Consider the following 11,283-nt stretch of genomic DNA (forward strand, 5'->3'; position numbering starts at 1 on the left):
GGGTTTGAACTGGGCCAGCTCCGTCCACCCAGATCTTGCAGTTCCCAGACTTGAGTGAGCCCAGACGCAGCCCATCTCCCAGGGCGTGGGACACTGGACCGTGAAGTCAGAGGTGGTTTGCAGGGCCTTGTTCAGACTTGTGGGTGGTGCTGAGCCAGATGTGTGAGGGATCAACCCTGGTGTGTCTGGGGCGAGAGAACCAGCCAGAGCACTCCCCAGGGAAGGGAGCCAAACGAGTAAATAAAGGCCCTGCATGAAGGAATAGGTCCTGGGCTGACAAGTTTCCCGAGGAATATGTAACATGAAATTAGGCATAGTCACCTAAGATCGAGTCAAATTTTCCCATCATTTGGCTACAGTTCACAGAAGAAAAATGCTAGGAACCTAGTGGTCCCTTTAAGACGGCTGACCCAATGGTTCCCATATATTGGTCCGAGTGGAATAAGGAGTCAAGACTTTAAGTCACCAGGCACTGTTTGCAACCACCATGTTTGACTGCCTAACTGATCTACTTTCTTCCCTTTTTTTAAAAAAAATTTTAATTTTTAATTTGTTTTAATTTTTTCTTCTAGTCTTATTGAGATATAAGGTGTACAGCAGAATAATTAGACTTATGTACATCAAGAAATGATTATCACAGTAAGCTTAGTGGACATCCATCATCTCGTATACATACAAAATTGAAGAAATAAAAAAATATTTTTTCCTTGTGATGAGAACTCTTATAATAACTTTCACAAATAACACACAGCGTTGTTAATTGTATTTATCATGTTGTACATGATATCCCTCATACTTAACGTATCTTAAAACTGAAAGTTGGTACGTTTTGACCTCCTTCATCCAATCCCCAATCCCACCCTCTGCCTCTGTTAACCACAAATCTGATCTCTTTTTCTGAGTTTGTTTGTTTGTTTGTTTTTGAAGTACAACTGACCTACAACAGTACATTAGTTCCTGTTACACAACATAGTGTTTTGATATTTCTGCACATTTCAAAATGATCACCACATTAAGTCTAGTTACCATCTAAGTGGTTTACTTTCAACTCAAATGGGAAAGGGTGGGGTAAGGGCAGCTTGACCTGGGAACTGAAGGGTGGTCAGTATCCATCTCTGCTGGACCTCAGTTTTCTCACCTATAAAATGGGTCTCTCTCTCTCTCTCTTCCCCATCCCCATACTCTCCCTCAAAACCTTTTTTTTTATCCATCTTTTCCCCTACACTCCCTTGCTTTTTCCCTATGCCCTCCTCCCAGAGCACGAAGACTTGTTTTTACTGTCCAAGGTCAACTGGCTCCCTGATTTTGCCTGATTATATCCTATTCATCTTTTTAGTCTCAGTTCAGACCACATCTCACCTGGAAATCTTTTCTGATCTTTTGCCCACCACTTGGTTAGGTTGGGTGCCCCTTCTCAGTGCTCCCACATCATCTTGTATATATTTCATTAATTGCATACCTGCTTGTGTGTTGGTTGGTCTCTGTGACTAGACTAGACCTTTTAGATACCATGGCCGTGTCATTTTATCTCTGAAACACCAGGACCTAGCACAGCACCTTGGACATGATGGGTGCTCAGTAAGTGATGAATAAATACCTAATTTACAGGGGTGTTTGAAAATCAAATGAGATAAAGGATGTGAAAACAAACAAAATTACTACTATGTTTGTAATTATTTTCCATGGATATACAGTATTTATGAATTTTATACAAACTCATATCCTGTGTATATATTATTATAATAGTAATGTGTACCAAAACCTAGGCAAAAAGATGTGTACAAAGTCAAATGTTGAGAAAACAATCAGAAATATGCATCTATATATACAACTTTGTATTCATCTCCAAATTCATACCATCAATGACAAGAAATTATTATAACTCCTGGACAACAGTCAGATCTCTAAATTATTCATCCAAGAGGACAGAGGGGTGCTGGCTTGGGGAATGAATATCACCATGTATGCCTTTCCTGTGTTTAAGACTTTGTTTCCAGGAGATATTGTACCCTTGGCTCTTACATTTGCCATGTAAACGAGTTTAAGAAATCAGACAATGAAAGGAGAAAACATGGCAATAGGCTCCTCCTTTTCTGTCTGTGCTCTTTTCTCAGGAGAGAAGGAGTGTCAACAGGCTAAGCCTGTGTTGTCCTCTCTGGGAGTGGCAGGGACCCCAGAAGGGGGCCATGAGTGTGGGAGCAGCTGCTAAAAAGAAGGGCGAGCCGCAGCCCTTTCTGTCATACCCCTGTTGAAAGACAGCCTGCCTGTAGGGCTGCCAGACTTCTCCCAGCGCCAGGTTCTATTTGGTAAGTCAGCGTCCCCTTCCTTATCATAATCAACATTCAAGCTCAGCCAGATGTGGTGAACTGTGATGCTCAGCACGTCCGGCCCCTCCTTGGCTGGGTAGGCCTGCTCTTCTCCTGTCCTATCTGATGACTCTACTCCACCCAGGATGCTGGGAACAGATTCCTCTCCCTCCTTCCCTCTCTCACCCTCATCCCCCTCCTTCCCTCCCACCCTACCTTCCCCTTTCTTCTTTCCTTAATAAAATTTCACTCTACTTAATTTTTTTGAATAGTTAATACATTCTCAAGGTTACAAAAATAATTATAAGAAGATACAGTGAAAATTCTCCCTCTTCTTAACTATCTCTCAGGAACTCAGTGCCTGCTGTGTAGCTTTCCACAGATTTTTTTAATGCATATACAAGCATTTATGTGCTTATATGATGATATACCTCCCCTCCTTTCTATGCAAGTGACAAGCCTTGTATAGTGGTACATAGTGTTCTGCTCCTTAATTTTCTCAACTAATATACCTTAGAAATCTTTTCATATTAGAACATGAAGAGTTTCCTCTATCATTTTCATAGCTGTATAGTTTTCCAACCCATAACTTATTTTAGTCAGCTCTAAACTGGTGAACATTTGCAATCAGTGCTACAATGGATAACTTTGGACATATATCATTTCCTGACTATTTCGTGCAATTGGAAGTGGTGTTGCTCGGTCGAGGGGCAAATGGACTTCTAGTTTTGAAAGCTGTTGCTAAATCGTCCTCCAAAGGTGTTACATGAATTTACATGCTTCCCAACAATCTATGAGAAGAAACAGGTTTCTAAAACTTTAAAATAGGAATAATTCTACCACCAATATCCATTGACTAAGGCCTCACTATGAGCCAGGCACTGTGCTGGGAGAATTACAGTTCTGATCTCATTTAATCCCCATCACAACCTTCTGACATAGATTATGGTTGTTCCTGCTGCCAAGGGGAAACCCGAGGTTCACAGTTGAGGGACCTTTGGCTCCACCACACCCCTTCTCACTACCCTTGGCCTCTCATCTAGAAGTCAAGAAGCCAATAGGCATTTGTTCCCATAACCATAAGAGGAAACTAACAGCCAGCATTTAGTGGGCACTTAGTTATGCCAGGCACGTACTCTCACCTAATCCTCACAGCAGCCCATGACGCAAGCTCTGTTCTTATGCTCTGTTTTTAGTCAAGAGAAAACCAAGTCTGGAGAGGTAACAAGACCCGGGTTCAAGGTTACACAGCGAGAAGGCAGCAGTCCCAGGGTTTGAGCCCAGACAGTCCGACTGCTCAACCCAAAGCCTTCACAACACCACACTGAGGCCACAGCTTAGACATTTCCAGAACATGCTGACCATGGCAATCATCACCTGTAAAACCTTGATCTATGAGTGAGGAAATAGAGGCCCGGAGGGGAGGGGAAGGGGTCTGCTTAGTGGCCACGCTGCGTTAGGACCCCCTTCTCCTGACTCCCAGACACTGCTTTCTTTTTTGTACCTTGCTGTCACACAAGTGCCGTGACGTCCTCGGCCCTGGGCTGGTACAGAGTGCGGGTGGCAGGTCCAGGCTGCAGACCTGGCCTGTCCCAGGTGCGAGGTAACAAAGGTAGTCTAAGCACAGCTCACAGCCAGGCTGGCAAGAGCTGGCATCTGGCCAGGAGTGCAGCCCACCTGGCAGGTTCTAGCCAAGGGATCAGAGGGTGCGGGTTCTTGGGTCAGCTCTCCTGCATACTTGCTACGTGTTGTTACAGTGATAACAAAAGCCAATATTTATTCAGCGCCTACTAGGTGACAGCACTATAATTAGCAAATCACTTCATGTCATCCTTACAACAGTATCCTTACAATTTAGCTCAGAGAGGCTAAGTGACTTGCCCAATGTCACAATCAGTTCATGGCAGAGCTGGGATGTGAACTCAGATATTTTTAACGTTAAAATCCATGTTTTTTAGAGGCATTATGGTTCAATGGTTAGGAACCCTGTCTCTGGTTCTCCCACTTATTATTGATGAACCAGGAGCAATTACTTAATATTACTTAACATCTCGGAGCCTCAGTTTCCCCTTCTGGAAAAGGGGGATGCATAATATCTGTTTTCTTGAAGAGATATTTGTACACTCACGTTCATAGCAGCATTATTCACAATAGCCAAAAAGTGGAAGCAACCTAAGTGTCCATCAATTGATGAATGGATAAACAAAATGCAGTGTATGTATATACAGAGGAATGCTATTCAGCCTTAGAAAGGAAAGTAATTCAGACACATGCTGCAACACAAATGGGCCTTGAGGCCATTATGCTAAGTAAAATAAGCCAGTCACAAAAATATAAAAACCGGGAGGAGGGAAGGTTGACAGTTGTTGAATGGATATAGAATTTCGGTTTTGCAAGACAAAGAGTTCTGTGGATGGATGTGGTGATGACAGCACAACAATCTGAATGTACTTAATGCCACTTAAAGATGCTTAAAATGGTGAATTTTATGGTAGATGTATTTTATTGCAATTTTTTTGTTTTTAAAGAAAAAAGACCTGTTTTGCAGAATTGTGAGAATTAAAAGAGATCGTGTTTGTCAAGGGCTCAGCACAGGCCTGGCCCGGGGGAAGATCGATGGAAGTGATGCTCATTACATGACTATCAGTAACCGCTGTGCATCTGCCATGGGAACCATCCCCGGTGAGACTTCAGCCCCGCCACGTATCAAGCGGAGAAAGTCGCTGCTGCTGTTTCATCTGTTTCCCCAAGTGCTTGTGAGGAACAAGTGAGCTCTTATGTGTGAAAAAGCTTCATAAACTGCTGCAGAAAAAACGCTGGGAAATGACGTCTCTTACTGAGGCTGCATGTGGGATAGACAGCTGGGTCAGGAATCGTGTCTGGCTCTGGGTCTGTGCACACTTCTTAGCTGAGCCTTTTGTCTGCCTTCTCTTAGCACTTTGTGTTTATCCCATCACATCACTTGTCACCTTCCACGGGAGCAGATTCCTCAGAGGCCTCTCTCTGCCTCCCCTGACTGGGACCCTCGGGCAGGAACTCTGTCCTCCTACATTCACGTCCCAGCACCCAGCCCAGCACCCACACCCAGAGGTACCTTTGTAAATTTCTGCTGACTTCAACTGAGTTTGGGAGGCTTGAAGCAACCCTTTGGAGAATTTTAGCCAGGAGACCTGCTTCTGAGGTCAGAAGCCAGCGGTTTGGTCCTGCTTTATAAAGTGGTGTCCTCTCCCCAGTACAGTTTCACACAAGGGTCTGCTTGTCCATCCCTGTGCCAACACGCGCTCTGCAGACCAGGGGGCATGGCCCTGTGGGGAGGGTAGGGAAGAATTCAGGGAAAGTAGAAAGGATGCTCCTGGACCTCCCAGGAAGAGGTGACTTAAGGACACAGGCTGCCTAGTTGTTTTTGATGGTTTTCATTACTTGGTTTGAGATCCCATGGAGTAAAGGTTTCTCAGGCATATTTGGGGGATCTAATTTTGGATTCCTTAAGCACAAAAGAATGCAATAAAATACCTGCTCCAAGGAAGTGGAGACGGCTGCCCAGCAGGCTGCCGGTATTCACCCTTTGCAGACAGGGAGGCCCCCAAGCGGGTGAGTGACTGGCCCAAGGTCTCACAAGAAGATGTCAGGACAGGGACAACAGCTCAGTTCCTGGCCAGGATGGATTCTACAAACCCCTGCGGACCGAAAAGGCTGAAGGTTGAGGTAAATTGAGGAACAAAGGCAGTTTCTCTGGGGCAGGCAGGCAGTTTTCATATTAAAAGACCAAGTGTTTTCAGCTAAGAGCCTCTTCACCTTTCAAGGGTTGGAATAGCTCACTTTTGAGTTGAACTTTCTCTCTAAATACCAGACCAGAAAAATCACTTTTTGGTCATTCTTTCTTTTGACTCATAATCATTCCTCAGCATGTCCTACAGAAGGGAGTGCTGGTAAGCTGCAGAGAAGAGGAAGAAAATATGATGACATAGCAAGAGGGGCTTTCTCAGTCATCAAATGCCAAGGAACAAGCTTACTCAGATTGTCTCCATGATTAACAAGGGACTTTCTCCTCAAGGAAGGAGAGAAAATGGCAGCCACAGGGCTTTCCACTTACAGAGCACCACTTGCCAACGAGTTCCAAGTGTCTCCATAGAAACACCATCCTGTTTCTTCTGGTGGGTTTGGTGGGGGTCGAGGAGGATGGTAACTCATGTTAGACGGACATAATGAAGTGATGCCTGGAAGGTGTTCAAGAGCACGCGGCAAAGCCGTGAAGTCAAACTCAAGCAGCCTTGCACAGAGCTCAGGCTCCTTCCTGCTTCTAGAAGATTTCACAAGGCCAGGAAGCCAGCAGTCCTGGGGTCAAGGGAAGGGGAGGCAGCTCCAGGACACACCCGAGAGCAGTTGCTGGTCAGGCATTCCTGGCAGCATGGGTTACCCTGGCCTGCCCACGCCCTCAGTATGAAAGCTGATAGGTCAGGCCCACCAAATGCCGGGGCAGGGCAGTGCCTCCAGCGTGGTTTAGGGGCACTGAGAGGTCTCCCTGCTAAAAATATCTCCCTCCCCTTTCCTGCGGTACAAGCTGAAATGGTCACATGGAAGTCTTACTCCCTTGGTTTGAGGCATCACATGCCTAGTAGATCTGATTTAAACATTAAATACCATTACATGCAGAACAAACTGAGGTCTGACCATGCCATGACACGTTGTTTGGCATTTATATATGCCCGCATAAATCCAGAGAAGGATCTGAGAGCGTCACAAATTTACTTCTCAGATTAGCCAGCGGGGGGAACCAGATCTTGTTCCCGTGAATCCATGGAGCAGCGAGAGAGAACATCAGCTCTGCCTTGTACATTTCATTTTTCTGCTCAGAACACTCCAAGAGTGTCCCACTGCACTTTAAGAAGAACCCTCGCCCCATACCATTCACCGTCTTGCTCATGCATCCCACTTCACTCAAATGCACCAAGCTCTTTCATGACCCAGACTTCCTCCCAGCTGCCCCTCCTCTGCTGGTCGATCTTTCCCTCCTTTTCTGGCTCCCTTTTACCTTCAGGCCTCGGCTTAAAATGCCACCACTTATCTGACTATGCCAGCTAAGTGTTCCCTCGTCTCTCAAATACTCTATTCTTTTCCTTCCCAGTGTTTCTTGTAAGTTGAATGTGTGTGTGTGTCCACAGTCCATCCTCACTATTGCAGATTCTGTATTTGCCTTCTCCCTAAAATATATTTGTAACCCCCAGATCAATACCCCCAGTGCTTTTGAGGTCATTTGTGGGTACGTGCAGAGCAGTAAAAAGTTTGAGTTCCCCAACGCACACTTTCCCAGCTGAGGTCCAACAAGGTGGCACTCTGCTTCTTGTTTCAGACTCTAAGCATTTGTCCTTTCTGCAGTCAGTTTTATGCCATGTTTTTCGCATTTGGGGGCTTTCAGTTGGTGGTTTCCCAGTTGAAAATGGCCTCCAAGCACAATGCCAAAGTGCTGTCTAGTGTCCTAAGCACAGAAGGCCATGATGTGCCTTATGGAGAAAAGATGCATGTTAGATAAGATTCATTCAGGTAAGAGTTGTGTTGCTCTTGGAATGAGTTCAATGACTCAACAGTACTTATTAAATAAGACGTCTTTGAACAGAAGCACACGTAGAATAAGGTTATGTATTGATTGGTTGATGAAAATGTTGTGACTAGAGGCTCACAGGAACCTAACCCTATATCTCCCCTAAGAGCAGTGGTTCAATATTCACAATTTGGCACTTGAGGTGACTTTATAAAATGTAACTACTGCGAAGAGTGAGAATCAGCTGTATCTGTATTAGTTTCTTCAGGGCTGTTATAACAAATCCCACAAACTGGGTGGCTTAAAACAACAGAATTTTATTCTCTTATAGTTCTGGAGGCCAGATGTCCAAAATCGAGGTGTCAGCAGGCCACACTTCCTCCCAGCCTCTAGGGAAGAGTCCTTCTTGCCTCCTCCTAGTTTCTTAGTCACCAACTATCCTTGGCATCCCTTGGCTCGCAGCTGCATCTCTGCCTCGGTCACCACAGGGCATTCCCTCACGCGTCTCTGTCCGTGTCTCCTCTCCTCTTCTTATAAGGACACCAACCACACTGGATTTGCGGCTCAGCCTACTTCAGTATGATCTCCTCTTAACCAATTCCATCTGCAAAGACTTTATTTCCAAATAGGATCACATTCTGAGGTTCTGGGAAGGACATCAGCTTTGGGGAGAGGACACCACTCAACCCAGATATATATTCTGTATATTACATATACTTACATATATAACTTAAATATATATATATTTAATCAATATCAGTATTGAATAAATTATTTATTTAACCAATATTTAAACTCCCTAACTAGATTGCAAGCTTCATGAGGAAGAGCAATGGCTTTCTTACTCATCTTTTTATCCCCAACACCAAGTCCAGCCTGATATGTGGTAGGAGCTCCATAAATATTTGTGGAGGATGAATGAATGAATGAACGAATGAATTTCAAAGCTTAGAATATCAGACACTACCAAGCCAGCAATGGTCAAACTCTTGTGGAACCCTAAACTCCTGGACATTCTTCATCCATCACGTCAGACTGAGACGGAGGCCAAGCCAGTGGGCTTTCAGTCTCAACCCCTGTACCCCCTCCACTTCAATCAGTTACCCTGCTTGTATCTGTTTTATATACTCCACTCCTATGCAATATTGTTTTATGAATAGGCTTTAATTAAAAGTGTGAGGGTTTCCCTGGTGGTGCAGTGGTTGAGAGTCCGCCTGCCGATGCAGGGGACGCGGGTTCGTGCCCCAGTCTGGGAAGATCCCACATGCCGTGGAGCGGCTGGGCCTGTGAGCCATGGCCGCTGAGCCTGCGCATCCGGAGCCTGTGCTCCGCAACGGGAGAGGCCACAGCAGTGAGAGGCCAGCGTACCGCAAAAAAAAAAAAAAGTGTGAAAAAACACTGAGCCCAGTCCCTTATTTTATAGATGAGGAAACCAAGGTCCAGAGACATAAAGGGCTTTGCCTCGGGTCACCAGGCAGTCACGGGAGAGAAGGACTAGGAGTCAGGTCTTTTGAGCCGCGTTCCAGAAGTTTTTCCTCTACACTCGCTCTCCTGCCAAGACATACAATGGGAGTGCTTTGGAATTTGCTCTCCCTGGGACCCTGTTTTTCTATCTGGAGCAAATTCTGGGAGAAGGAAGCAGAGCCCGTGGCATGTGCCCCTTCCCCAAAGCTCTGAAAGGCCCTTTGTGCCAAGTTCCATGGACATTCCACAGGCCTGTTCTAGGCAAATCCATCTGCCAGTGGGTCACAATCCTTGCCTTCATCTCTGAGCTGAGGTATTTTGGCCTTTCTGCTTTTAAATGCACTCCTTGCTTTCTTGGAAACTGAAGCTGAGAAAGGGAGGCCGGGCTGGGGGGGCCCAGGGCAGATGGGGTGGGTGGGCTACCGAAGGAGACGGGTCTGTTTTGCAGACCTGGCTTGAGAAGAAAACTGTGCTGATTATCTCCCAGGCCCAGCTGCAAAAATGCCTTAGCTCGGCAGCAGATTATAAATAGCCCAGAATGCCCTCCCAGCCGCTTGAAAACAAGGATATTTTTTTCCTGTGTTGGAAGAACAGTTCTTCACAGCTATCCTGGGGCCCCCTCCTCAACCCCACCTGCAAAGAGCTGTGATTTATGTCTTAGCACCATTACTAGGACCAAGGATCACACAGCCCAGATGAACAATGATTAATTCATTACCAAGTTCTATGAAAAAAGGAGGCATTCCTTTGGAAGTCCTCTCTTTCATTTGGGCAGAGACATGCCGACCCAGGAGACCAGAGGGGCAGTTTTGCTGCGGTTTATTGCCCTGGGCTTCATCTGGCTCTCTCTGCCCTTGCACGCAGTGGGGGCCAGGGAAAGTCTGGTGGGTCACTGACCTGAGGGCAGGAGGAGGCAGAGGACAGCTGCTCTGAACTTGACTGTTTGCTGAGATGCTCCAAAATAAAAAATCCAGGGACGCTGACCTGGTCCATTTATTTTCTAGCCCCTCTCTAGAGGGAAATCTATCTCTATCTGGAGGAAATTGGGTCTCAATGCAAATCTCTTAGATATCTTTGTACATCATCACACTCACAGGGACTTTAAGACTGAGCAGCAGCTCCCAACACACAAAGCGCTTTTCAGGTTCTGCTCTTATCTGACCTTTATGACAACTGTTTTATTAGCTCATTTGTTTTATTGGAATCAAAGATAATGCCTGCCTATTGTTGAAAAGTTTAAAAATTTCAGAAAAGCATAAAGAAGAAAAAAGTCCCACCCAGATCTCACCACACTAAGACAACAATGTTTTCATGGAAGTCTTCCTTTCAAATCTCCCTTATTGGATTATAGGTGGATATAATTTTACCTACATGGGATTTTATTATTGTGTTAGTTAGGCTCTTGGTAGAAATAGATGGAACATTCATGTGAGTAATTGAAGAGAATTTAATAAAGGGACACAGGTTAGGAACACCAGCAAGGAATAGTGCAGTACATCAGGGACAACAACAGGGGAGAGCCACTGTCACCCCTAGGTCTGAAGGCCAAGGGAAGGGAGTGGTTACTGCAAACGAGAGCTGTATGGAGAGGGTTGCCAGTTAGGAACTGTACCTGCCAGGAGAGACAGTCAGCTCTGGAAAACCAACAGAGATGGAGCAAGAGGAATAAATACTCTGACCTCACTCCCCACCAGCCTCCAACTGTCGGTGGCTCCCACTGGCCAACCCAGCCAGAGTTAGAAGGCATGGAAGCCCACTGACAGCAGTCCAGACAGGCCAATACTCCAGGGCACAAAGCAGGGTGGAGACTGGCGGAGAGTAGATAGGAGAAGCAAGGAGAAAATATCTATTACATCCACTATAATGCTGCTTTTATTCACTCCATGGTAAGCCAAGACGTTTCTAACTCAACAAATATATTTGATAGAGTGACATCATACTTTTTAACGGACCTTGTTTGGATATACCAAGTTT

Source organism: Stenella coeruleoalba (assembly GCF_951394435.1).
Source record: "Stenella coeruleoalba genome assembly, chromosome: 17".
Taxonomy (NCBI): domain Eukaryota; kingdom Metazoa; phylum Chordata; class Mammalia; order Artiodactyla; family Delphinidae; genus Stenella; species Stenella coeruleoalba.